Source organism: Lagenorhynchus albirostris, chromosome 8 (assembly GCF_949774975.1).
Source record: "Lagenorhynchus albirostris chromosome 8, mLagAlb1.1, whole genome shotgun sequence".
In the NCBI taxonomy this organism is placed as follows: domain Eukaryota; kingdom Metazoa; phylum Chordata; class Mammalia; order Artiodactyla; family Delphinidae; genus Lagenorhynchus; species Lagenorhynchus albirostris.
This window is the reverse complement of record NC_083102.1, coordinates 88012298-88036206: the sequence shown is the minus strand read 5'-3', so window position 1 is coordinate 88036206 and position 23909 is coordinate 88012298. Positions and strand designations below refer to the sequence as shown.

The window sequence follows — 23909 nt, the reverse complement described above, 5'->3', positions numbered from 1 at the left end:
TCTGAGAGGAGGAAGAGTTAATTTTGGTAACTAAGAGTCTATTGAGTCTAAAGGTAAGAGCAATGCTATAGTTTCTACTATTTATTTTTAGATTGTCTTTATTTTTATCGGGTTTTTCTTTTTTAATTGAACTTTGGGAGTTCCCTGGCGGTCCAGTGGTTAAGACTTTGCCTTCCAGTGTGTGTGGGGGGGCAGGGCAGGGGGTTGTGAGTTCAATCCCTGGTCGGGTAGCTGGGATCCTACCTGCGTCATGGCCAAAAAACCCCCCAAAAAACATAAAAAAAAGGAAGCAGCAATATTGTAACAAAAATTCAATAAAAGACTTTAAGAAGTCTTTAAAAATTCAATAGAAGACTTTTTTTAATCTTTACAAAAATAAAATTGCAGTTTAGTTGATGTACAATGTTCTGTTAATTTCTGCTGTCCAGCAAAGTTATTCAGTTATATATGTATACATTCTTTTTATTTGTTTATTTAAAATTTATTTTTATTTATTTATTTATTTATTTATTTTTGGCTATGTTGGGTCTTTGTTGCTGTGTGTGGGCTTCTCATTGCGGTAGCATCTCTTGTTGCAGAGCATGGGCTCTAGGCGCCCAGGCTTCAGGAGTCGTGGCTTGCAGGCGCAGTAGTTGTGGCTCACAGGCTCTGGAGCACAGGCTCAGTAGTTGTAGTGCATGGAGTTAGTTGCTCTGTGGCATGTGGGATCTTCCCAGACCAGGGCTCGAACGCGTGTCCCCTGCATTGGCAGGTGGATTCTTAACCACTGCGCCACCAGGGAAGCCCTATACATCCTTTTTAAAATATTCTTTTCCTTTACAGTTGATCATAGGATGTTGAATGTAATTCTCTGTGTTATAAGTAGGTCCTTGTTTATCCATTCTGTACATAAAAGCTTACATTTAGATTGTCTTTAAAAAGAGCAAACTAATGTACAGTTCTATTGATAGTATGTATGTACTTCCCCTTCCTCCTCCCTGGCAACTTTTGGCTTCATGTTTGATTTAGTTTTGTTAGGTGGATAAACGTAGGTGGCTGTGAAGAACGTACTTTTCCCATGTAATGATGTATTGTGTAGGAATACGTGTGCTTCTTAGTACTTTAAAATACCATCTTTCATCACTTGCCCTTGTTTCATTTTCTCATTCACGGTGGCCCTGGACTCTTGGCTGCCTGTGGCCTTGTGCTGCTGTTTTCCCTACTCTTCATTTGGCTGGTTTCTTGTTCTTCCTTAAGCCATCGGCTTTGATGTTGTGCCTCAGAGAATTTTTTCATGACCATCCCATCTACAGTGCCTCCTCGGTTGTGTTCTCTTGGAGCAGTGTGTCTTTTCCTCTTTAGTGCTTACAGGAAGTTTCCATTGCCTTTTGTGCTTTTTGCTCATCTCCCTACTAGACTTTAGCTCTGTGAGATCAGGGGCCTTGTGTGCTCTATTCAAACATTCTGAAAATTCAGGGCCTACATCAGTGCTTAGAATGTTATGTGCATTTTAAATAGTTGTTGAATGAATGAACTCTAAATTTAAAGACTTAAGTTTTACTTGTCAGAACTCATTTAACTTTCTTCTGTTCGTTCTGTAGTAATGAATTTTTCTCTCCAAAGCTAGAGATCAAGATTTTGTTTTCTTGGATTGGAAGAATCAATATTGTGAATACCACCCAAAGCAATCTATAGATTCAGTGCAATCCCTATCAAACTACCAATGGCATTCTTCACAGAATTAGAACAAAAAATTTTACAATTCGTATGGAAACACAAAAGACCCCGAATAGCCAAAGCAATCTTGAGAAAGAAAAACGGAGTTGGAGGAATCAAGCTCCCCGACTTCAAACTATACCATAAAGCGACAGTAATCAAGACAGTATGGTACTGGCACAAAAACAGAAAGATAGATCAGTGGAGCAGGATAGAAAGCCCAGAGATAAACCCACACACATATGGGCACTTAATTTATGACAAAGGAGGCAAGAACGTACGATGGAGAAAAGGCAGCCTCTTTAGTAAGTGGTGCTGGGAAAACTGGACAGCTACATGTAAAAGAATGAAATTGGAACACTACCCAACACCATAAACAAAAATAAACTGCAAATGGATTAAAGACTTAAATGTAAGACCAGATACTATAAAACTCGTAGAGGAAAACATAGGAAGAACACTCTTCGACATAAACCACAGCAAGATCTTTTGTGACCCACCTCCTAGAGTAATGGAAATAAAAACAAAAATAAACAAATGGGACTTAATTAAACTTAAAAGCTTTTGCACAGCAAAGGAAACAGTAAACAAGACAAAAAGACAACCCTCAGAATGGGAGAAAATACTTGCAAATAAAACAACAGACAAAGGATTCATCTCCAAAATATACGAAAATATATGGAGCTCAATATCAAAACAAACGATCCAGTTAAAAAATGGGCAGAAGACCTAGACATTTCACCAAGACATACAGATGGCCAAGAGGCACATGAAAAGATGCTCAACATCACTAATTATTAGAGAAATACAAATCAAAACTACAATGAGGTGTCACCTCATGCTGTTCAGAATGGCCATCATCAAAAAATCTAGAAACAATAAATACTGGAAAGGGTGTGGTGAAAAGGGAACCCTCCTGCACTGTTGGTGGGAATGTAAATTGAACAACTATGGAGAAACAGTATGGAGGTTCCTTAAAAAACTAGAAATAGAGCTACCATAAGACTCAGCAATCCCACTACTGGGCATACACCCTGAGAAAACCATAATTCAGAAAGAGACATGTAGCACAGTGTTCACTGCAGCACTATTTACAATAGCCAGGACATGGAAGCTACCTAAGTGTCCATTGACAGACGAATGGATAAAGATGTTGCACATATATACGATGGAACATTACTCAGCCATAAAAAGAAATGAAATTGAGTTAACTTGTAGTGAGGTGGATGGATCTAGAGTCTGTCATACAGAGTGAAGTCAGAAAGAGAAAAACAAATACTGTATGCTAATGCGTATATATGGAACCTAAAAAAAAAATTGTCATGATGTACTTAGTGGCAGGGAGGAATAAAGAAGTACACATAGAAAATGGACTTGAGGACATGGGGTGGGAGGGCGAAGCTGGGGCGAAATAAGAGTAGCATTGACATATATATACTACTGAATGTAAAATAGTTGGCTGGTGGGAAGCAGCAGCATAGCACAGGGCTGGGTGCTTTGTGATGACCTGGAAGGGTGGGCTAGGGAGGATGGGAGGGAGGCTCAAGAGGGAGGGGATATGGGAACATGTGTATGCATATGGCTGATTCTCTTTGTTGTGCAACGGAAACTAACAAAGTATTGTGAAGCATTTACACTCCAGTGAAGATGTATTTAAAAAAAAGGTTTTGGGGCTTCCCTGGTGGCGCAGTGGTTGAGAGTCCGCCTGCCGATCCAGGGGACACGGGTTCGTGCCCCGGTCTGGGAAGATCCCATGTGCCGTGGAGCGGCTGGGCCCGTGAGCCATGGCCATTGAGCCTGCGCGTCCAGAGCCTGTGCTCCGCAACGGGAGAGGCCACAACAGTGAGAGGCCCGCGTACCGCAAACAAAACAAAACAAAACAAAATTAAGTGCAAAAAAAAAGGTTTTGTTTTTATGGATTATTCTTTATATTTAACTTTTTGACACATCTGAAATTTATTGTGTAATATCATGTGAAGTATAATCCAAAGTAATTGTGTAATATCCATTTGCCTTAAACTACATTTATTGTGCATTTCTTATTGTTATTTGTGGTTACTAAGGATTTAAAGTGTAAATCTGTAGAGATACTGTTTTAGTCCATTGATTAACGTCTTTTCTGTTGAAACCAGAAAAATCTAGTTTTGGGTTTTTTTTTGTTAATGCATGAAGTTTTGCTATTTTTTTAGCTTTTCAAATCTATTTGTATTTTAAGAAGAGGTTTCTTGTAAGGTGAGTGAATAAATTAGATGACTAACAGGCGGTATGACATGGTGAAATATATAAAGATTCAGGCAGTGTGGGAGTAAAGAAAACTTTGGAGGGGGTGGTTGAAACTGGGAAGCAGCCCGTTCTGTGATCAGTATCATGTAAGCTCATATCTGAGCTTGGGGCCCTGTGTCATCCTTTGTTGTTGTTGCTGTTAATGCCTTTTACTGCTGGACTGCAGGTTAATTTAAAGCTCCCCACTCCTCACACCCAATCCCCTATATGAGCCCAGTCCATTTTGTATGATGTTGTGGTTTATGACTGGAATGAGCCAGGGGTAGATAGTCATTTGTGTGGCTCCTTTGGAAAGTCAGGCAATCTGTATTTCTGGTATCTTCTAGAAGAAACTTGTATGTTTGAGAGTTCCTTAAATTTGCTCATTCAAATTTAGTGCCTCTGTCTTCCATTCATTCAGCAAGTATTGGGCACCTAGTATAAATGGGCATTGCTAAACACCAGGGATACAATAATGAACAAGCAGATGTGGGCCTCTTCCTCTAGCATTTTGTAATCTAGTGGGGGAGTCAGATATATAACAGACAATTATCCATGTCAGAATGAATGCAGAGTGATGGGAGAAGCATCAGGTGCGATGGGAAAAACTTTACCCGGATTTGGCAGGGAAAAGGAACATTTCTTGAAGGTCAGGATGCTGGGGAGAGATGAAAAATCAGGAGACTGTGGCAGTGGTTGACAAACCTTTTCTGTGAAGTACCAGATAGTACTTTTGGTTTTTCTGGCCACATCTCTGTTGCAACTACTTAACCCTGTGATTGTAGTGCAAAAGCAGCCATGGACAGTAAATAAATGAATGAGTGTGGTGGTGTTGGAATCAGACTTTATTTATGGACACTGAACTTTGAATTACATATAATTTTCAGGTGTCATGAAATATTATTCTTTTGATTTTTTTTCCTCCTGCAACCATTTAAAAATATAAAAACCATTTTTAGCTTACATATAAGAAAAGCAGGTGGTGGGCTGTAGTTTCCTGAGTCCTAGGATATGGTGCTAAAAATCCCATTATCAACTCTTCATAAAAATGAAGCTGTTGTGTAATAGACCTGTAGTCAGTGCATGTATTATGCTTTTAGTAAGACACACATTTGTAGGTAGGGTTGAAAATTATAGTATTTCTGCACCTCTAGCTGTTCTTTTGAAATATTCCCGTAATTCTGGAAGGTGAAAGTAAAGGATGTTGGGGATTATGAGGGTGTACACGCAGAGGGGCTTGCCTGGTGCAATTAATAGTATACTTGGAGGGCTCAAATTCTAGTCGTGATCTTGTCAATCATTGGCTCTTCAGTGTTGGGCAGATCATTGCACTTTTCTGTGCCTCGTTTGTGAAAGAGAGAAAATAAACAACATAGATACTGCTCAGTATTACTGCAAATAATAGTATACTTCAAAGCACCATGCAGTGTCAACATTAATATCTTAAAATTACACAGCCATTTCTGGCATCTTCACATATAACATTTAGATGTAAGATGGCATTATGATTGATTACTTTGTGTCACCAAGATGTGTTTTTGAAGAATTCAGGCATCATGCAGATGTTCAGGTATTGTTCTAGGTATGGGGATACACAATAAACAGAAATTGTTCTGTTCTTGTGGGTTATAAATAAATAGATATATCATACCAGTCATAAGTGCTTTAGAGAAAATAAAGGCAAGGGGATAGGTAGGGAGTGTGGGGATGGTGGATGAGGAGGGAACTGGGAGAAAACCTCTAGAAATGAGGTGTGAACCAAGACCTTGAAGATTTGGGGAATGGAGGAGCTTTCAAGGAGAACATACAGTGCAAAGATCCTGAGGTAAGAAAGGGTTTAGTGTACTTGAAAACAGAATAAAGGCCAGCACGCATATATGAGACCAAGTGATGTAAGGAGGTAGGGGACAGATTTATAGGACCTAGTAGACCATGGAGTTGAGTTTGGATTTTATTCTGAGAAAGATTAAAAGGCTCTTGGAAGATTTTGAGCAAAGGATTGAAATAACCTAAGTCCATTTAAAAGTGATAAATCTTTTCCCCTTCCTCCTCGACAATTATGACCTAAAGCCTTTATGTGATGCATAACAAGGTGGGTACTCACAGTGTGAGGAGGGGGTGTGGGGAGCTGTTGGCCCCGAGCAGCTTATTTGGACCCAGGTGGGATGAGAAGGGTGGCCTGGGACAGAGTGTCCATGTTGTGAGGGCCTGGAAGAGTCAGAGCCCAAGCAGGGTGAAGAGGGGATCTCTTTGACCTGGTGGCCTGGTGCGGGATGCTGCAGCTCAGTCAGTTAGGCGAGTGTGCCAACGGGGGGGCAGACTGCATGGGGAGTCGCCCGTTGTCTCCACCATGTGTAGGGGGTGGCGCGGGTGGAGTGTGAGGATTGAGCCATAGTAATCTGTCAGGCTCAATTTTCTGATCTTGATCATTTTCTTGTAGTTATCTAGACCATCCTTGTTTTTAGCATTTGAAGATGATGGAACATCATGTTGGCAGCTAACTCTCAGGTGGTTTGGGGAAAACAAACATTTCTTTGTACTGCACTTTACTGTAATTCTGTTGTTTCAAAACTGAGAAAAACCCAACAATGTCCCTCTGGCCACTGTATGGGGAATGGACTGTAGAGTGGCAGGAGTGAAAGTATGAAGACCAGGGAGGAGGCTGCTGCAGTCTGGTCTGGGCGGGTTGTGATGATGGAGTGGGCAGGTGGTCTTAGTGGAGGAGGTGAGAATTGTCAGATTGCAGGTTTATTCTGAAGGTGGAGCTGACTGGATTTGCTGATGAGGTATGAGATAAGAGTCAAGATAGTTTCTTAGTTTTTTTAAGGCTTGAGGAAGTAGGGAAAGATGATGCCATTAAATAATGCATGAATTCATTTAAAAAATAATAGGGTTTGTGAAAAGACTGGTTTCTTGTCTTAGCTCACCCATTGAGATGGTGTGTGAACTGAACTTCTGCCTTGACATTTCTGGTTCTTGGTTGCTTCATGTGGGTAGCATGGTATAGAATGTTTGCAGTGGGCCCAGTAGGCTACTTTAGCCATGGGAGGTCTTGATTTCAACAAGGCATATGATCTTCTCTCATGATACTTTGCTGAAGAGCTAGATGTGGTTTATATAATAGAACACCTGTTCTCCAAAATTAGTAATTAATGAATTAAGTACTAACTTCCAAAGAGTTTGTTAGTGGTGAGGTGAAATACTTTGGAACTATTTTGTTAAATATTTTTATCATTGACTTGGATGAAGACCTAGATTACCTGATTATTAAATTAGTATACGTAGGGATCTTGAGAGCTGCCCTTTTGGAGAGGATACAGTTGGGATTCATAAAAGTCTTGCTTGAATGAAACCACCACTGAGTAATTATTACTGATGAATACCTTCAGTTAACTTCCTGAGGTACCTACTTCAGTGTACATGGTAGCCTTTACAATAGGCATAATAGGATTACAGGATATTAAATGGTAATAGATGGGAAAACTCAAGGCATGATGCCTGATCCATACACCTGTTAAACGTCAGTAACATTCCTCCCCAGTCAAAGGGGGTGTAACAGCCTTGCTTTTCATACTGTACATTCATTAGTTTTTTGGTTATGAATCATTTAGTCAGAGTGCTTTTAAGGAAAGACAGTTTGAATCCTTTCAAAAATTTGTTTCTATTGTGCATACTTGAGTTGGCTTTCTTGAGAAAAGCTTTCTTAGGTGAAATTTTCAGCCAGTTAGCTTGGCTCCACTATGGAAAGGTGTGAGTGAAGTGATGTGTCCTCAAATCACTACTGTAGTATAAAGATATAGATATATAATACTACGCATACTATAGCGGTATTTTCACCACTTGGAAATTAATGTACTATTATTCTATTTTGTTCTTCTTAAAATATTCACTCTAAAGGCAAGAAACACTGTTCCCCTCCGTTGTATTAGTATGTAGCATCTTGTACACTTTGGTGCTCAGTAAGTTACATAGTAAGTAAATGAGAAGAAGGACTTCATTGTTCTTAACATTCTGAACAGTGCCAGTAATGTTTTGTTTGCCTCAAAGATCAGCCCTTACAAAAAGTAATAGACTGCCTGCAATGTCTCAAATATGAGATATGGGCAGTTCTGCCTTGTGGTTTGAAGTTGAAAAGTTAGGAGGAAGTCCTTTGCTGCCTGCAGTTTCTAATGTTTTGCTGGTAATGCAGACTTGAACAGTTGTCACTGCCTGCGCTCACAGAGGCTTCACCTTCGTTTGTTTTTGAATTTTATTAAGGAAGTTTTAGTGTATACTTTTCTCTAGTGTTTCTCTAGTGTTTTCCCTGGCATAAAATTTCAATCTTTGTGTAAATGTACATTCTTACTATTTCTTTTCATAGGTCTTTTTGACTGAGTTTTTTTCTCCAGCTGCATCCATGCTATGCGCCAGGGTCTCCGAAGGTGTTGAGAGGAGACCACGGAGCTGGGGAAAGCATTCCTGGCTGAGGTGGAGATATGTGACTAACAAGTGAGATATCTGTGCAAACTTAAAAAAATTGAGGTGAACATCACAAAACATTAAAGTAACCATTTTAAGGTGAACCGTGGCAGTTGGTACATTCACAGTGTTGTGCAGCCACCAGTTCTTTCTAGTTCCCAAACGTCTCATCAACCTCAAGAAAAATCCTGTATGCATTAAGCAGGTGCTCCCACCTCTCGCCCGCCGCCGCCCAACCCATGGCTGCCTCTCGTCTGCATTTTGTCTCTCTGGGTCTACCTATTCTGGATGTTTTATATGGTAGAATCATAAAATATGTGACCATCTGTGTCTGGCTGCTTTCACGTTGCTTAATGTTTCCGAGAGTCGTCCCATTGTAGCATGAATCAGTACTTTATTCCTTTTTATTACTGAATAATATTCCATTATTTGTATATGCCAGAGTTTATCCATTCATCCATTGATGTATATTTGGGTTGTTTCCACCTTTTGGCTGTTATGAATAGTGCTGCTATGAACATGTGTATATGTATTTGAGTACCAGTTTTCACTTCTTTGGGTTATATACCTAAGAGTGGAACTGCTGGGGTCATGTTGTGATTCTGTGTTTAATTTTTTGAGGAATCACAAACTTTTCCCCAGAGGCTGTGCCATTTGGTATTCCTCCCAGCAATGTGTGAGGGTTTTCTCTACACATTTACCAACACTTGTTGGTTTCCTTTTCCTTTTTCTTTTAATTTATAGCCATCTTTGTGGGTGTGAAGTGATACCTCATTGTGGTTTTTATTTGCAGTCTCTTAATGATTAATGATGTTGAGCATCTTTTCATGTGCTTGTTGATCACTTGTACCTCTTGGGAGAAATGTCTCTTCAAGTCCTTTACCCAGTTTTTAACTGGATTGTCTTTTGGTGGTTGTGTTTGTTATATATTCTAGGTATCAGACCCTTATCACATATGAGGTTTGTTAATATTTTCTCTTCTGTATGTTGTCTTCCACTTTTTTGATAATTTCCTTTGATGCAGAAAAGTTTAAAATTTTTTTTTTAATTTTATTTATTTATTTTTGGCTGTGTTGGGTCTTCGTTTTTGGGCGTGGGCTTTCTCTAGTTGCGGCGAGCGGGGGCCACTCTTCATCGCGGTGCGCGGGCCTCTCACTGTTGTGGTCTCTCTTGTTGCGGAGCACAGGCTCCGGACGCGCAGGCTCAGTAGTTGTGGCTCACGGGCCTAGTTGCTCCGCGGCATGTGGGATCTTCCTAGACCAGGGCTCGAACCCGTGTCCCCTGCATTGGCAGGCAGATTCTCAACCACTGCACCACCAGGGAAGCCCGAAAAGTTTTAAATTTTGATAAAGTCCAGTTGATCTATTTTTCCTTTCTGGAACATGCTTTTGTTTTTATAATCTGAGAATCTGTTGCCAGAATCAAGGTCCTGAGTGTCTACCCTGCCCCCCCACCACGTTTTCTTCTATGAGTTTTATGGTTTTAATTCTTATATTTAGGTTGTTGATCCATTTTGCGTTAATTTATGTTTATGGTGTAAGGTTGGAGTCCAGCTTAAGTGTTTTTGGAATGTGTATATCCAGTTGCCCAGGTACCATTTATTGAAGAGACTTCTTTCTCCATTGAATGGGCTTGGGTGCAAACTTTTACTTCTGTGTGTATGTGTATAGGCTTATCTAGAATTTACTTCCAACTAGGAGCTGTATATGAGAAGGTTTTGGGGAGGGACACAGTCTCATTTTGGGTGATAAATGGGGATTTCTCACTTGAAAGTAAAATTAGCTTTAGGGACTTCCCTACTTCCCTGGTGGCGCAGTGCTTAAGATTCCGCCTGCCGGGGTTTCCCTGGTGGCATAGTGGTTGAGAGTCCGCTTGCCAATGCAGGGGACACGGGTTCGTGCCCCGGTCCGGGAGGATCCCACATGTCGCGGAGCTGCTAGGCCCGTGAGCCATGGCTGCCGAGCCTGTGCGTCCGGAGCCTGTGCTCAGCAACGGGAGAGGCCACAACAGTGAGAGGCCCTCGTACCGCAAAAAAAAAAAAAAGAATCCGACTGCCAATGCAGGGGACACATGTTCGATCCCTGGTCTGGGAAGATCCCACATGACGCGGAGCAACTAAGCCCCTGTGCCACAACTACTGAGCCTGCACTCTAGAGCCCGTGCTCCGCAAGGAGAGAAGCCACCACAGTGAGAAGCCCGCACCGCAATGAAGAGTAGCCCCCGCTCCCCGCAACTAGAGAAAGCCCGTGTGCAGCAACGAAGACCCAACACAGCCAAAAATATAAATAAATTTAAAAATTAGCTTTAACTATAACTATTTTAAATTAGATAGTTAAATTAGTTCTGACTTTATTTTGGCCATTGAGTCCTCTTATAAGCTCTATTTAGTATGCCTTTTGTAGATGAGTAATGTGGAAGTGAGCTTACTGGCTCCCTTTTCTGAAAACTTATAGTTTATTCTGTAATTTATTCTCAGGGTAATTAATGTTGTTTTTAAAGTGAGAAACAGTAAAGAAATTATACTGATACATTTGCTTTATGTTTTGTTTAACAAACATTTTGCATATGTAGCTCCTCCCTTTTTGTCTTCCAAATAATTAAGTTCGCAAAATTTTTGTGTTGGCGGAATTTAAGGAATTAAGGAGAGAGGTGCTGAGCAAAATACGAATATTGGCTTAAACGGTTTATTCTTGTACCTTGTTAGGGACGTGTGTGGGTGTTTGTGTGATTGTGAGAGAGAGTGAATGTGTGTGTGTGTGTGTGTGTGTGTGTTTTAAAGCATAGATGTTGCTTTACTCTTTTGAAAAATAATTTGTCTTAAACAGCAAAACCAAGCAGCAGACAACGTTGCAAATAAAAAAATATATAACTATGTAAAGATTTGATGAACTGGATTACTAGAAAAAGACGTTGATTATTTGGGGGAAAAAAACTGGAAAAAGTGTAAAAAGCAGCTTATGTTTCTCCCCTTCTTGGATTAAATTTGAGTGCATATTGAGGGACTTTCCTGGTGGTCCAGTGGTTAAGACTCCATGCTTCCACTCCAGAGCGCATGGGTTCCATCCCAGGTCAGGGAACTAAGATCCTACATGCCTCATGGCGTGGGGGGTGGGTGGTGGTGGTGGGGGAGTGCATGTTGAAAGTCAAACCCAAAGCTTGTTAAAGTTAATCATTAATATGTTTCTTAAAAAGTTTTTAAGAATGTAGAAAAGACAGAAGGTAATTTTAAACCTTAATAATATTGCTAATGAATATTAAAAAGTTTTCATAAAGCCACAAATACCTGGAGGCTGTTGTACTTAAATCCCTGTATTCTGAGTGCCTAGTGTTTAATAGTAGGTAATTCTATTTTGATTGAAACTCTTTGCTATATTGAAAAGGACGTTTGCAGTGATGAAAAATTTTGTCTTAGATTCACATGCGTAGAATTTTAAAATAATAGTTGCATTTTCCCAGAAATTAGAGATATGTAAAGGTGATACTGTGAACATTTTTCTTGACTGTGGCATTCAGTCAGTTTTGAAATACTGTGAATTAGTCTTTTATATATGACACATTTCATTTTCACTCTTTTGGATTTGTGTTTTAGTTGAGATTTGACTCCTGGTCTACTTGAAAATATTGCCTGGGTTTTGTTTTAAAACATGAATTTGACTCATGCATGTAAATTAATCTTTTATAAATTGGCCATCAATCGTTTGATTTGTGACTCTCTTTGGAGTACAGTAGTTAAAAACTGGACATGTGAAATACTGATACCTCACAGCTGTACAGTGCCAGGATTTTATACCAAGGTCTAGTGGCAGAGCCTGAAGGACATTATCCTTGAGCCCAGAAATTGCATGCATTCTGTAGTGCTCGAGTTCTGTTTTCTAGAGTCAGAGCTTTACTTACGTTCTCAAAAGAGATGGGGAAGCATATCTCCAATAAAAAGGTTCATGAAGCTAGAGCATATTGACAGCTGAAGGGTAAACTAAACGTAAAGTTAGTAAAGTTCTTTTTATTAAGGATGTGACAGAAAGAATATAAAAGGCTAAAGTGTTAAGTGACATTTTTGATTATTTAAATAGCTTGAATTAAGGAACTTTACAGTTATTCTTAAACATTTTGCTCTCAGGACTCTTTTAGACTCTTAAAGATTGATATCAGAGAGCTTTTGATTTGGTTTATATCTATTATACCATATGACCCAGCAATCCCACTACTGGGCATATACCCTGAGAAAACCATAATTCAAAAAGAGTCATGTACCAAAATGTTCATTGCAGCTCTATTTACAATAGCCCGGAGATGGAAACAACCTAAGTGTCCATCATCGGATGAATGGATAAAGAAGATGTGGCACATATATACAATGGAATATTACTCAGCCATAAAAAGAGACGAAATTGAGCTATTTGTAATGAGGTGGATAGACCTAGAGTCTGTCATACATAGTGAAGTAAGTCAGAAAGAGAGAGACAAATACCGTATGCTAACACATATATATGGAATTTAAAAAAAAATGTCATGAAAAACCTAGGGGTGAAACAGGAATAAAGACACAGACTTACTAGAGAATGGACTTGAGGTTATGGGGAGGGGGAAGGGTAAACGGTGACAAAGCGATAAAGAGGCATGGACATATATACACTACCAAACGTAAGGTAGATAGCTAGTGGGAAGCAGCCGCATAGCACAGGGAGATCAGCTCGGTGCTTTGTGACCGCCTGGAGGGGTGGGATAGGGAGGGTGGGAGGGAGGGGAGACGCAAGCGGGAAGAGATATGGGAATATATGTATGTATATAACTGATTCATTTTGTTGTGAAGCTGAAGCTAACATACCATTGTAAAGCAATTATACTCCAATAAAGATGTTAAAAAAAAATAAAAAAATAAAAAAAATAAAAAAAGAAATTAAAATTGAGAAAAATTAATTCATTTAAAAGAATAAATAGTAAAACCATTCCATGTTAACATAAATAGCATACTTACAAAAAATTCATTTATTTAAATTTATTTTTTATTTTTGGCTGCATTGGATCTTCGTTGCTGTGCACGGGCTTTCTCTAGTTGCAGCGAGCGGGGACTACTCTTCATTGCGGTGCGCGGGCTTCTCACTGCGGTGGCTTCTCTTGTAGCGGAGCACGGGCTCTAGGCACGCGGGCTTCATTAATTGTGGCTCGGGGGTTCTAGAGCGCACGCTCAGTAGTTGTGGCGCACAGGCTTAGTTGCTCCATGGCATGTGGGATCTTCCTGGACAAGGGCTCGAACCCCCGTGTCTCCTGCATTGGCAGGCGGATTCTTAACCACTGTGCCACCAGGGAAGCCCCAAATAGCGTACTTTTAAATGAAGAAATAGAAGTTTTTCAAAACAAAAATTAGAATGACATTGTTTTACATTTTAAAAATTTCTTTAATGTTTGGCTTACTAAAAGCTAGATTCTTACTCTTCTGCCTTTAGTCTGTTGGAATATGTTACTTTGGCTAAAATATATGCAAAAATTCTTAAACCCATGCTGTGTCCTGTGTCAGTTGTGTTCTTTAAAGCGACAGCTTCATTTCATTCATTTTTGAGGATGTGTCTGCCAGGTACCCAAGTTTGAATAACCATTGCTTGTCTGTCAGTCAAGTAAGAAAGGTGTTCCCTGAAAAAAGGGACTAGTTCTACTCAAATCTAAAACAACTGCCAAGTGTTTTTCCTTAAAACATCCATTGATGCAGTACAAGTGCTTCCTATTTTATAAGAGAATATGTATACAGGGTTGAGATTTAATAAAAATTAATTTTTTTTCCTCCTTCATTAAGAACACTCCTAAGTGAAACTGGCATTGCCTTAACTGCAAGTCCTTGTCAGTGAAGAATACAGTGACTCCTAGTGCAGTTCGGGGCCACTGCCTTGACTGGTGCTACGGTATCACCGCTTTTACCTGCTGTTGCTTTTACATTGTCAGTGCACATGTCAGCAGTGAAAAAGGCAGTATCTTGGTATCATTATGAAAGTGGTTTGATCTCGTGGATTTCTTCGGATTTGTGAACCGTACTTTGAGAATTGCTGGGAGGGATGGACACCCCCACTATTGAATTGCTGTGGTAGCTCTTCCTCCCCCCAGAAAAAAGAAAGAGTCAAATCCGAGTCGAATTTTCAACTATAATGGAGAAGGGGAGGGAACAAATACTTATGACTTTACTATTATTTATTCTCATTTAAGACTCTTGACTGCCCTGTAATTCTGTTGTTTTCCCTTATTTGAGTATTAGGTAACCAGATCCTGAGAGGTTAAATAGCTTGCCTAATGTCATAGAACTAGTAAATAGTGGCCAATGGGCTGGAACTAAACCCTGGGTGAAATCAAAGTCCATATGCTCTTCCGTAAGCCAAATATGTCTCCAAATGGATGTAATGGATCCTGGAATGAGGAAGTCTAATCCAAAGGTCAGGTTAACTGTTGCCCTATCCTTGTATCAGTTTCTTACCTCGTCATTAACATTTTGATATTAAGAATAATAGGGATCTTAAGTAGAAAGATGCCCATGGAAACAACTGATATTTACTTGATCTTTGATCTCATTTGTAAAATTGGAATAAGGTCAAGGAATAAAATATTGTCAAAACGAGAAGTCAGAAACATAGTTTCTCTGGTGGGCTGTCTGGTTTTTAGAGTTATTTGTACTAGTTTGTACTGAAGGACTGCCTTAACACGGAGGGAAAGTTGTACAAGTGAATAAATAATTGTGTTTTACCTAGTCCTTGAGAGTGTCTCGATTGAGTAGCAGATAGACTACTCAAGTTAATGCTGCTTTCCAGTCCTTTCTGAATAGTTATTTGAGAGGTAGTTTCCACTGCTTAAAGAATGCTTTCCTGTCAAGTTAAGAGACACACTTTTAAAGATTACCTAAAAGATACCTTTTTATTTAGCGTACACCAGTTTGCTCTGTGTAAAAAGGCTGGGAGTTACAGGATATCAACTAGGAAGTAATTTCAGAAACGTTTTAGTAACTAATGTCTGTAATTTGAACACAGGTTGGAGGAAAATGATCAAAGAATCTCAGAATTACAGTACGGTACAGTATTTTAAAATCATGCCAAATACAGTTAAACTGGATTTTTATTTGTGTGTTCATCAAGAATATTTCTAGGCTTGCTGTAGGGATGAGAATACAGTTGTGTAATATTTAGAATGACATAATACTGCAAGAAACTGTAAGGATCATCTGGTCAGGTTTTAGAACAGTAAAACCTTTTCTTGAATTGAAATCGTATCCAGGAGTCTAATTTTTAAAGCATAAAAGGCAAATGATTGAAATGAGAGTCGTGGGTCTGGAATTCTCAGACTTGCTTGGCAGGTTCTGTTTGCCACTGCTGAGAGCCCTTGGTTAATAGTAATAGACAGCATTACATGTACTGAGTGTTCATTCTGGGCCAAGTACTGAAACACTTGACGTGCATGATTTCACAGTTGAAAAACCATTCACCTAGTTAAGTTTCTGAATTTTATCTCTGAAGAAGCAGGCCCCTAGAACTTAAATGAATTGCCCAGGGTCTGAAACTAGTTTATAGTAGAGTTAGTGTTATTAAAATCCTTTTAGTCATTTTAGCTAATGGTATGTGTGTGTGGTGTGTTATTTTCCCAGATGTGAAAGTAATATGTGTTCATTGCAAAAAAAAAAAAAAATTGGACTTACAAAGGAGTGTAAAAGGGAAAAAAAATACTTAACTTCAGTATTTAGGGATTAATTATATTTTGGTATTGATCTTTCTAGTCTCCTTTATAAATTGTTTCTTTATTAGAAAATTAATATACCCGTCACACCATTTTGTTGTGAGTCTTACAATATATTCTAAAGCGTATTTTTTCTAAATATTCTTTGTGAGAATGATTATTTAATGAAATTTTACTAAAGTTGAACAGTTTATTAATTGTTCCTATTGTTGGACATCTATGATGTGTGTCCCCCCCCCCGCTATTTTATTTAATGCTGTAATGAGCATAACATTTCTGGAACATAAACTTCTAGATTTCAAGTTAGTGGATCATTTAAAAAATATATCTTGAAACATGTTTCCATATTGATCTTTGGAACATCTTGCTAGCTTATACTTTCACAAGTCATACAATTAAATTCTTGAGTTCTGGACAATGCCATTGAAACAAATAAGCCATTATTTAAATCTGCATTTCTTTGATTATAAATGAGGTCAAACTTTCCTTCTTTATATTTATTAGTGGTTTCTCTTTTTTTATTTGTAAATCCCTGTATTTTTACTTTGTCTTTCTATTTGGATGTTTTTTCTCTTTTAAAAAATAAGAGTTCAGTCTTCCCTGGTGGCACAGTGGTTAAGAATCCGCCTGCCAATGCAGGAGACACGGGTTCAAACCCTAGTCCAGGAAGATCCCACATGCCGCAGTGCAACTACGCCGGTGGGCCACAACTACTGAGCCTGCGCTCTAGAGCTCACAAGCCACAACTACTGAGCCCACGTGCTGCAACTACTGAGCCCGCGTGCCACAACTGCTGAGCCTGCACACCTAGAGCCTGTGCTCCACAACAAGAGAAGCCGCTGCAATGAAAAGCCCGCACACCGCAACGAAGAGTAGCCCCCGCTCGCCGCAACTAGAGAAAGCCTGGGCGCAGCCACGAAGACCCAGCACAGCCAAAAATAAATAAATAAATTTATATAAAAAAATAAGAGTTCAAGAAACACATATTCTTATGACTCACTACTCCGCGCCTCCCCATGCCCACAATCCCTGTCGTGTCTGTTGCCAATTTTTTACTCAGGTTTAGAAAAAATTATTAATTTTTGGCAAAAAGAAGTTTTAACTTTAAAAATTTTCAAAGCGTGTAATATCTGATTATCTCTTCTTTTGTCATGTTATCAGCCACTGATGACCATTGCCACATCCATTAATTCATTAGGTGTTCCAAAATGCTGATGTTGTAATTTTGTCATTCTTTCTTTATTTTCCTGGAATATTTTATAGAAAAGGGTCCCCATTTCAACTGTTTGGCTACATCAGGTGCAGTTCATATAGGCAAGTTAGTATACATGCTTGATTCTCTAATCTTACTTAACGTTTTTGAAATAGTTGATTTTACTAGCTTCTTCCAAAAGGACTAAAAGAATTAATTACGGATTTAAACATGTTTGTGTATTATTATATTTATTGATGCATAAATTGTTCCATCTGTGGCCAGCAGGAGCTCCTTCAGCACAGCTCTTAAGTGACAGGGCTGAGTTCATCTGTTCTGACCTCAGCTCTTGCTTTCAGAACCCACATGCACTCTGTAGAATTGAGCCACGTATTCTGAGATGTCTAGAAGAGAGGGGAGGCTCACTGAAGACTCCTGGGGAATAGAGTTAACTTGTTATTGATCAGCACAACAAATACATGCCAGGGATATAGTAGTGACCATGAATAATTAATTTCAGGTAAATGCTCTGAGAATATGAAACGGGGTGATATGATAGTGAGTGAATGTACTAGTTTAGACATCAGTGAACAGAATAGTTTTTAGCTGTTGTGTACCTGGAGTCTGTAAGATAAAAATCTTGCCTTTTATGGCCCCCAAACAAAGCATGGAGTCATTGAGTAGAGCTGTGTTACATGACTTCGTGGGTAGAGAAGGAACCATCTCCTAAAAGAGCAGTTGAAAATGGAGCTCAGGATTGTGTGTTTAAAGCTTTAAGGTGGAATTAAGTTTATGAAGATTTGGGAGACTGTGTACTTCTAATTCCTCTAATTACATATGATAAAAGTAATTCCATGGTTAAAATCTCAACCTATCCTACAGTGAAACCTGCAGGAAAGAAATCTCTTGGCTCTGAAGTAAAAGGCCCCAAATTTTCAATCTAAGCTTTGTGGTCTTTGAAGAAGCACCTTCTCTGGCATTCTTCCCTGAGGTGATGGTTGTTAGAATTTTACTGGGGGCATGGAGAGGGGCAAGGTACTACCTTCTTTTGGGAAAGAAAAATACCTCTATTACAAATTTGGACAAGTTATCATTTTGGTGGAAGCATTGCTCATTGAGCTTTTAAAAATCCATACCATAATTCACGGTCTGGAACCTGGGTCCATGCTACTTCTAATGAGGATTTCACTCTCCAAGATAGAGAGACATAGTAAGATCATCATCAGTATCATGGATATACCTGAATGGATGGTCAAGAGCTCAATAACTATTTTAAGGAAATTACTTTAACCATGCTACAGTAGATGATGAAGTTCACACCTTTAGTCTTTCCCTTTTCACTGTCTTTTTTTTCTGTTCATACTTTCCCCATTTAAAAGAAAAACAAAACTCAAGACCTTCTTTCCTTCCTGTCTGGTCCCACAGTTATTACTCTCCCTCCCTTCATTGTCTTGGCAAGGATAATCTGATGGATACCTTTTACAGTATTAATAATGTTTTAGTTCTTATATTGGGGGTCCAGTATTTTTAGCTTTACGATTGTGCTGTTTAACTTGCATATGTATGTGTGTGTGTTTGTGTATATATATACACACACATATTCTTTTGTATATAGCAGATATTACATATTTTTTAGAGCGTAAGCTCTTTGTTTATACTCTCCACGTTCATTCCTCATTGGTTTCTCCTGCCTTCCACTCCAGTTTTTTTTTTTTCTATTTATTCATAGTTTGTGGACCTACTCTGCATACTTCCTCTGACATCAGTCAGAGGATGAGTCACACAGTATTACGTAATGGAGAGGTTAGTACAGTCAGAAGACCTTCCATCTGGAAGTTGAAGGTGGTGATATTCTCTTTTGCCTGGAGTAATTGTGAGGAGCACATTAGACATACTTTGCAAACTGGAAAGGACCATACAAATATAAGGTGCTTTGATAGTCCCAGTGGCGTAGCTGCAGCAAGGCTTCGACTTGTCTAGAGTAACACAAGTAGTCCTCCTTGGAACATCAGAATGTTACATTTTCAGTGATTCGAAGCTCTCTGAACTACCCTGTGTGCTTCTCTACCACTTGAGATTTTTCTTCCTGACTCCCGCTTGTCTTGGGTGATACTCTGCCTCTGCTGAGTTGTCACTGTGACTAAGTCCCCTGGTGTAGGCACAGGGTAGAATTTGTTGTGACCGTGAGAACTTGCTTCCTTGAGGGTTGCCTTTCCCCAGGCCTTTTTTTGCTTCCCCCTTTTTTCTGTTTCTTGTTGCTTCTCTTTGAGCTGCCTGACTCTGACACCCAGTAGCTGGCCTTTTATATTCCTTAGTCACTTAGAGTACTCTTGCTTTGTTTTGGCTGGCTGAACAGAGTGTCCCCTAATCTTTGGACTTTGATTCTATTTTTGTGGTGACTTGAAACAGTTTCTTCTTCCTATCCCTTCCTTGTCTTTCTTTCACTGCCTCCTTTGTTTTTTCTTTCTTTTTTAACCCCTTCTTCTAGTATCACAGGTCATAAAACTTGTCAGTAACTAGAGCAACTCCTGAGAACAAGCACCATTGGAAATAAAAAGGCAGAGATTGTATCTGGGCCCTGATATATAGGGCCCTGGCTGCAGAGATATAAAAGGAAAGTTGACAGCAGGGCGGAAGAACATAGCAGAGATGAGGCGCAGCGGTGAGGTAGGTCTGTGGTGTTGGCCGAGGCAAAGTAGAGCAGCTGTGTGGGCAGTGAGGGTGGATCCCAGGTGCGTGGACACACGCACACACACGTGGTCCCTGGGGAGTGTCAGGGAGCGCCAGGGTGCACATGCAGCAAAGCTGCTTCCACACCACCTCATTTTGCTGTTTCCTTTAGTAAAAGGTAAAGACTATGTGTTAAGAAAACTGATACCTGCCAGTTACTCACAGAGGTGGAAATGTCTGGTAATATCATGTGACCAGTAGAGTTTTGATTTCATTGTCTTATATGGCATCGAGATTCACAAGAACAGCTTCTTACATTAAAAAAACAAAGCAACCAACCCACTTTTTTTATTTAGGTATAATTCACATACTGTAAAATTCATGGCTTTTAGGATCTCACACAGTTGGGCCAGCATCGCTGTGATCTAATCCCAGCACATTTTCATCACCCCGTAAAGAAACCCACACCCATTAGCGGTTGCTCCCCTCAGCTTCTGGCAGCCACCAGTCTGCGGTCTGTCTCTGTGGATTTGCCTGTTTTGGACATTGCATACAATGTGTGACCTTTGTGTCTGGCTTCTTTGACTTAGGATAATGTTTTTAAGGTTTACCCACTTTGTAGCATGTATCAGTACTTCATTCCTTTAAAATTTTTTTTAAAAAATTGGCAAAATACACATAAGATTTGTCATCTTAACCATTTTTAAGTGTGCAGTTAAATACGTTCACTTTCTTCTGTAACCAGTCTCCAGAACTCTTCATGTTGCAAAACTGAAATTCTGTACCCATTAAACAACAATTCCTCATTCCCCTCTTCCCACAGTCTCTGGCAGCCACCCTTCTACTTTTTGTTTCTATGAATTTGAAACAAATCAAATTACCTGACGTAGGTAGAATCATACAGTATTTGACTTTTTGTGACTGGCTTATTTCACTTAGCAAAATGTCCTCAAGGTTCCATTTGTAGCATGTGTCAGACTTCATTCCTTTTTACGGCTGAATAATATTCCACTGCATATATACACACCACAGTTTGTTTATTCATCTGTTGATGCACACTTGGGTTGTTTCCACTTGTTGGCTGTTGAGAATAGTGCTACTGTGAACATTCGTGTATGTACAAAGATTTGTTTGAGTAGCTCTTGTGAGGTCTTTGAGGGTATATGGAATGGAATATAGGAATGGAATGGAATTTCTGGGTCATGGGAGAATTCTGTGTTTAACTTTTTGAGGAATGTCCACACCGCTTTTCACAGTGACTAAACCATTTTACATTCCCACCAGCCATATACAAGAGTTCCAGTGTCTCCACATCTTTTATAACAGGGGTCCCCAACCCGCCGGCCGGGGACCGGTACTGGGCCGTGGGCGAGGAACCGGACCACACAGCAGGAGGTGAGCAGCAGGTGAGCGAGCGAAGCTGCATCTGCTGCTCCCCCATTGCTGGCATTACCACTGGAACCACCCCCGCTCCCCTGGCCCCGGTCGTGGAGAAACTGTCTTCCACGAAACCGGTCCCTGGTGCCAAAAAGGTTGGGGACCGCTGTTTTATAACACGTATTTTCCATATTTTTGATGATAGCTTAATAGGTGTGAAGGAGTATTTGTAGTTTTTATTTGCATTATACTAATGACTAGTGATGTTAAACTTCTTTTCATATGCTCATTGGCCGTATTTCTATCTTTTTTTCAGAAATGTCTGTTGCTCATCTTTTAATTGGGTTGTCTTTTTGTTGAGTTGAAGGAGTTCTTTATATATTTGGGGCAGTAGACCCTTATCAGATATATGATTTGCAAATATTTTTTCCCATTCTATAGATTGTCTTTTCACTCTCTTGATAATGTTCTTTGATGCACAAAAAAGCTCTTCACTTCTGTTGAAGTTTTTTTTTTTTTTTTTTTTTTTTTTTTTTGCGGTATGCGGGCCTCTCACTGTTGTGGCCTCTCCTGCTGTGGAGCACAGGCTCCGGACGCACAGGCTCAGCGGCCATGGCTCTCGGGCCCAGCCACTCCGCGGCATGTGGGATCCCCCCGGACCGGGGCACGAACCCGTGTCCCCTGCATCGGCAGGTGGACTCCCAACCACTGCGCCACCAGGGAAGCCCTCTGTTGAAGTTTTTTTTGTCAACTAAGGCAGTTAAGCAGGGTCATACTATGTGCAGAGCCAAGCCTCTCCTAGTGCATGGGTTCTCTGATGGAAAAGAATAAAAGATATCTCTCTTTTTGGCCTGTGCTATGTGAAAAGGCTGAAGCAGTTGACATAAATATTGCTTATTTGTGGCAAGGTGGGTTTGGCTTTCTAAACTGAGACATAACTTAGTTTTTTTATGCTCCATTTCATTCCTCAAAAGGTTTGAAGAAGCTTACAATGGATGTGACAAAACAGAAGTCTAAGCAGATAAAAATGAGAATCAAGGGAAAAATAAGTAGATTAAAGACTGGGCAGAAGAATGTCATTGGATATTTCTAGATGGCAAGAAAATGCATAGCAGTTGGTGTAGGATTATGGGTGATGTAAAATTTTCTTCTTTTATGTGATGGTTTCTATTTTTTCCATTTAACATGCATTACTTTAGTAAGGAGAAAATTTTACTACATTATTAAAATTCTGAGTGCATTTTTCAGACTTGCTGATACACTTTCTCTATATTGATACATGATCCGTCCTCAGGGTTTGATCTGCTTTCTGTGTTTGTGTTCAGTCCATCCCTCTGCCCTGAACTTCAGGTGATTCAGCTGGCATCCCCCCACCACAGTCCTGTCCGGGTCATGGACCCAGCAGGGCACCTTCCAGCCTCACCTCCCTAGCCTCACACTTTACATTTCTTTATATCAGAAATGTAAAGCTGCAGCCTGGCCTCTCTACTTTTTTGCTGTTTGGCTCAGTCCTACTAGCCAAATGTCTCCTCGGGAGAAGACTGCCCTGACCTCTTTCACTCTTTCTCTGCTGATTCAGGATTCTTTTCTCACTGCTTCCTGGCCTCTACCTGTTCTGTAATTACACTGACCACAGTGTTTATGGCATTATGTATGTCTGTGTGCTTTTCTCCTCCACTGGTTGAGGACGTAGACTGAGACTTCTTCATTGTTTGTCCCCATGCCTAGCAAAGAAAGGGTGGTGCAGTGTTGGCACCATGGTGCCATACCTGTCTGTTAAGTGAATAAATAAGACCTACACTATCATGAGGTGCAAAATGGTGCATGTGGGTCGGATCACACCTGTGGATGTGTTTGTGTGCCTCATGATGCTTGGAAACTTGGAACGTTTCACATAAAATTCCTTCTTTCTTTTTTTTTTTTTGCGGTATGCGGGCCTCTCACTGCTTTGGCCTATCCCGTTGCGGAGCACAGGCTCCGGACGCGCAGGCTCAGCGGCCATGGCTCATGGGCCCAGCCGCTGCACGGCATGTGGGATCTTCCCGGACCGGGGCACGAACCCATGTCCCCTGCATCGGCAGGCGGACTCTCAACCACTGCGCCACCAGGGAAGCCCAAAATTCCTTATTTCTGTATTCTGAAAAAATGAGACTCTCTGGCCACCGTGTGTCAGCATTCTTTTGTGATGGCTGTTCCCACCCCACTCATCTTACAGGAGGCCTGCTATCCCCTTGAGACACCTGGGATTAGAACCCCGATTTAGTGGAAGGATGGACTGCGTGCTGCCTCGCCCCGTTCTCTCTACATCTGTCTCTGATTGGCCTTTTGGTAGAAGGTGGACAGCAGACAGTTTGAGGTTTTGGCTTCTGGCATGTTTCTGCAATTTTATATTTCTACGAGACTGGTTAAGGATACAGCCTAAAAAACTTTGATACATACATATACAACTAAAACATATACAAAGCGCTGATGAATTGAATTTCCAAGAACATTAGCAGAATGACTGTGCTAATGGCACAAGCTTGAATAAAATGAAATGTTTAGTTACTGG

The 23909-nt window shown here is 40.2% G+C and overlaps 1 protein-coding gene across 10 annotated transcripts in view; it reads left to right on the top strand.

Annotated features, from left to right (window-relative positions):
- Nucleotides 1-23909, top strand: part of SRPK2 (SRSF protein kinase 2) — a 231184-nt gene that overhangs the window by 44238 nt on the left and 163037 nt on the right. The window lies entirely within an intron of this gene.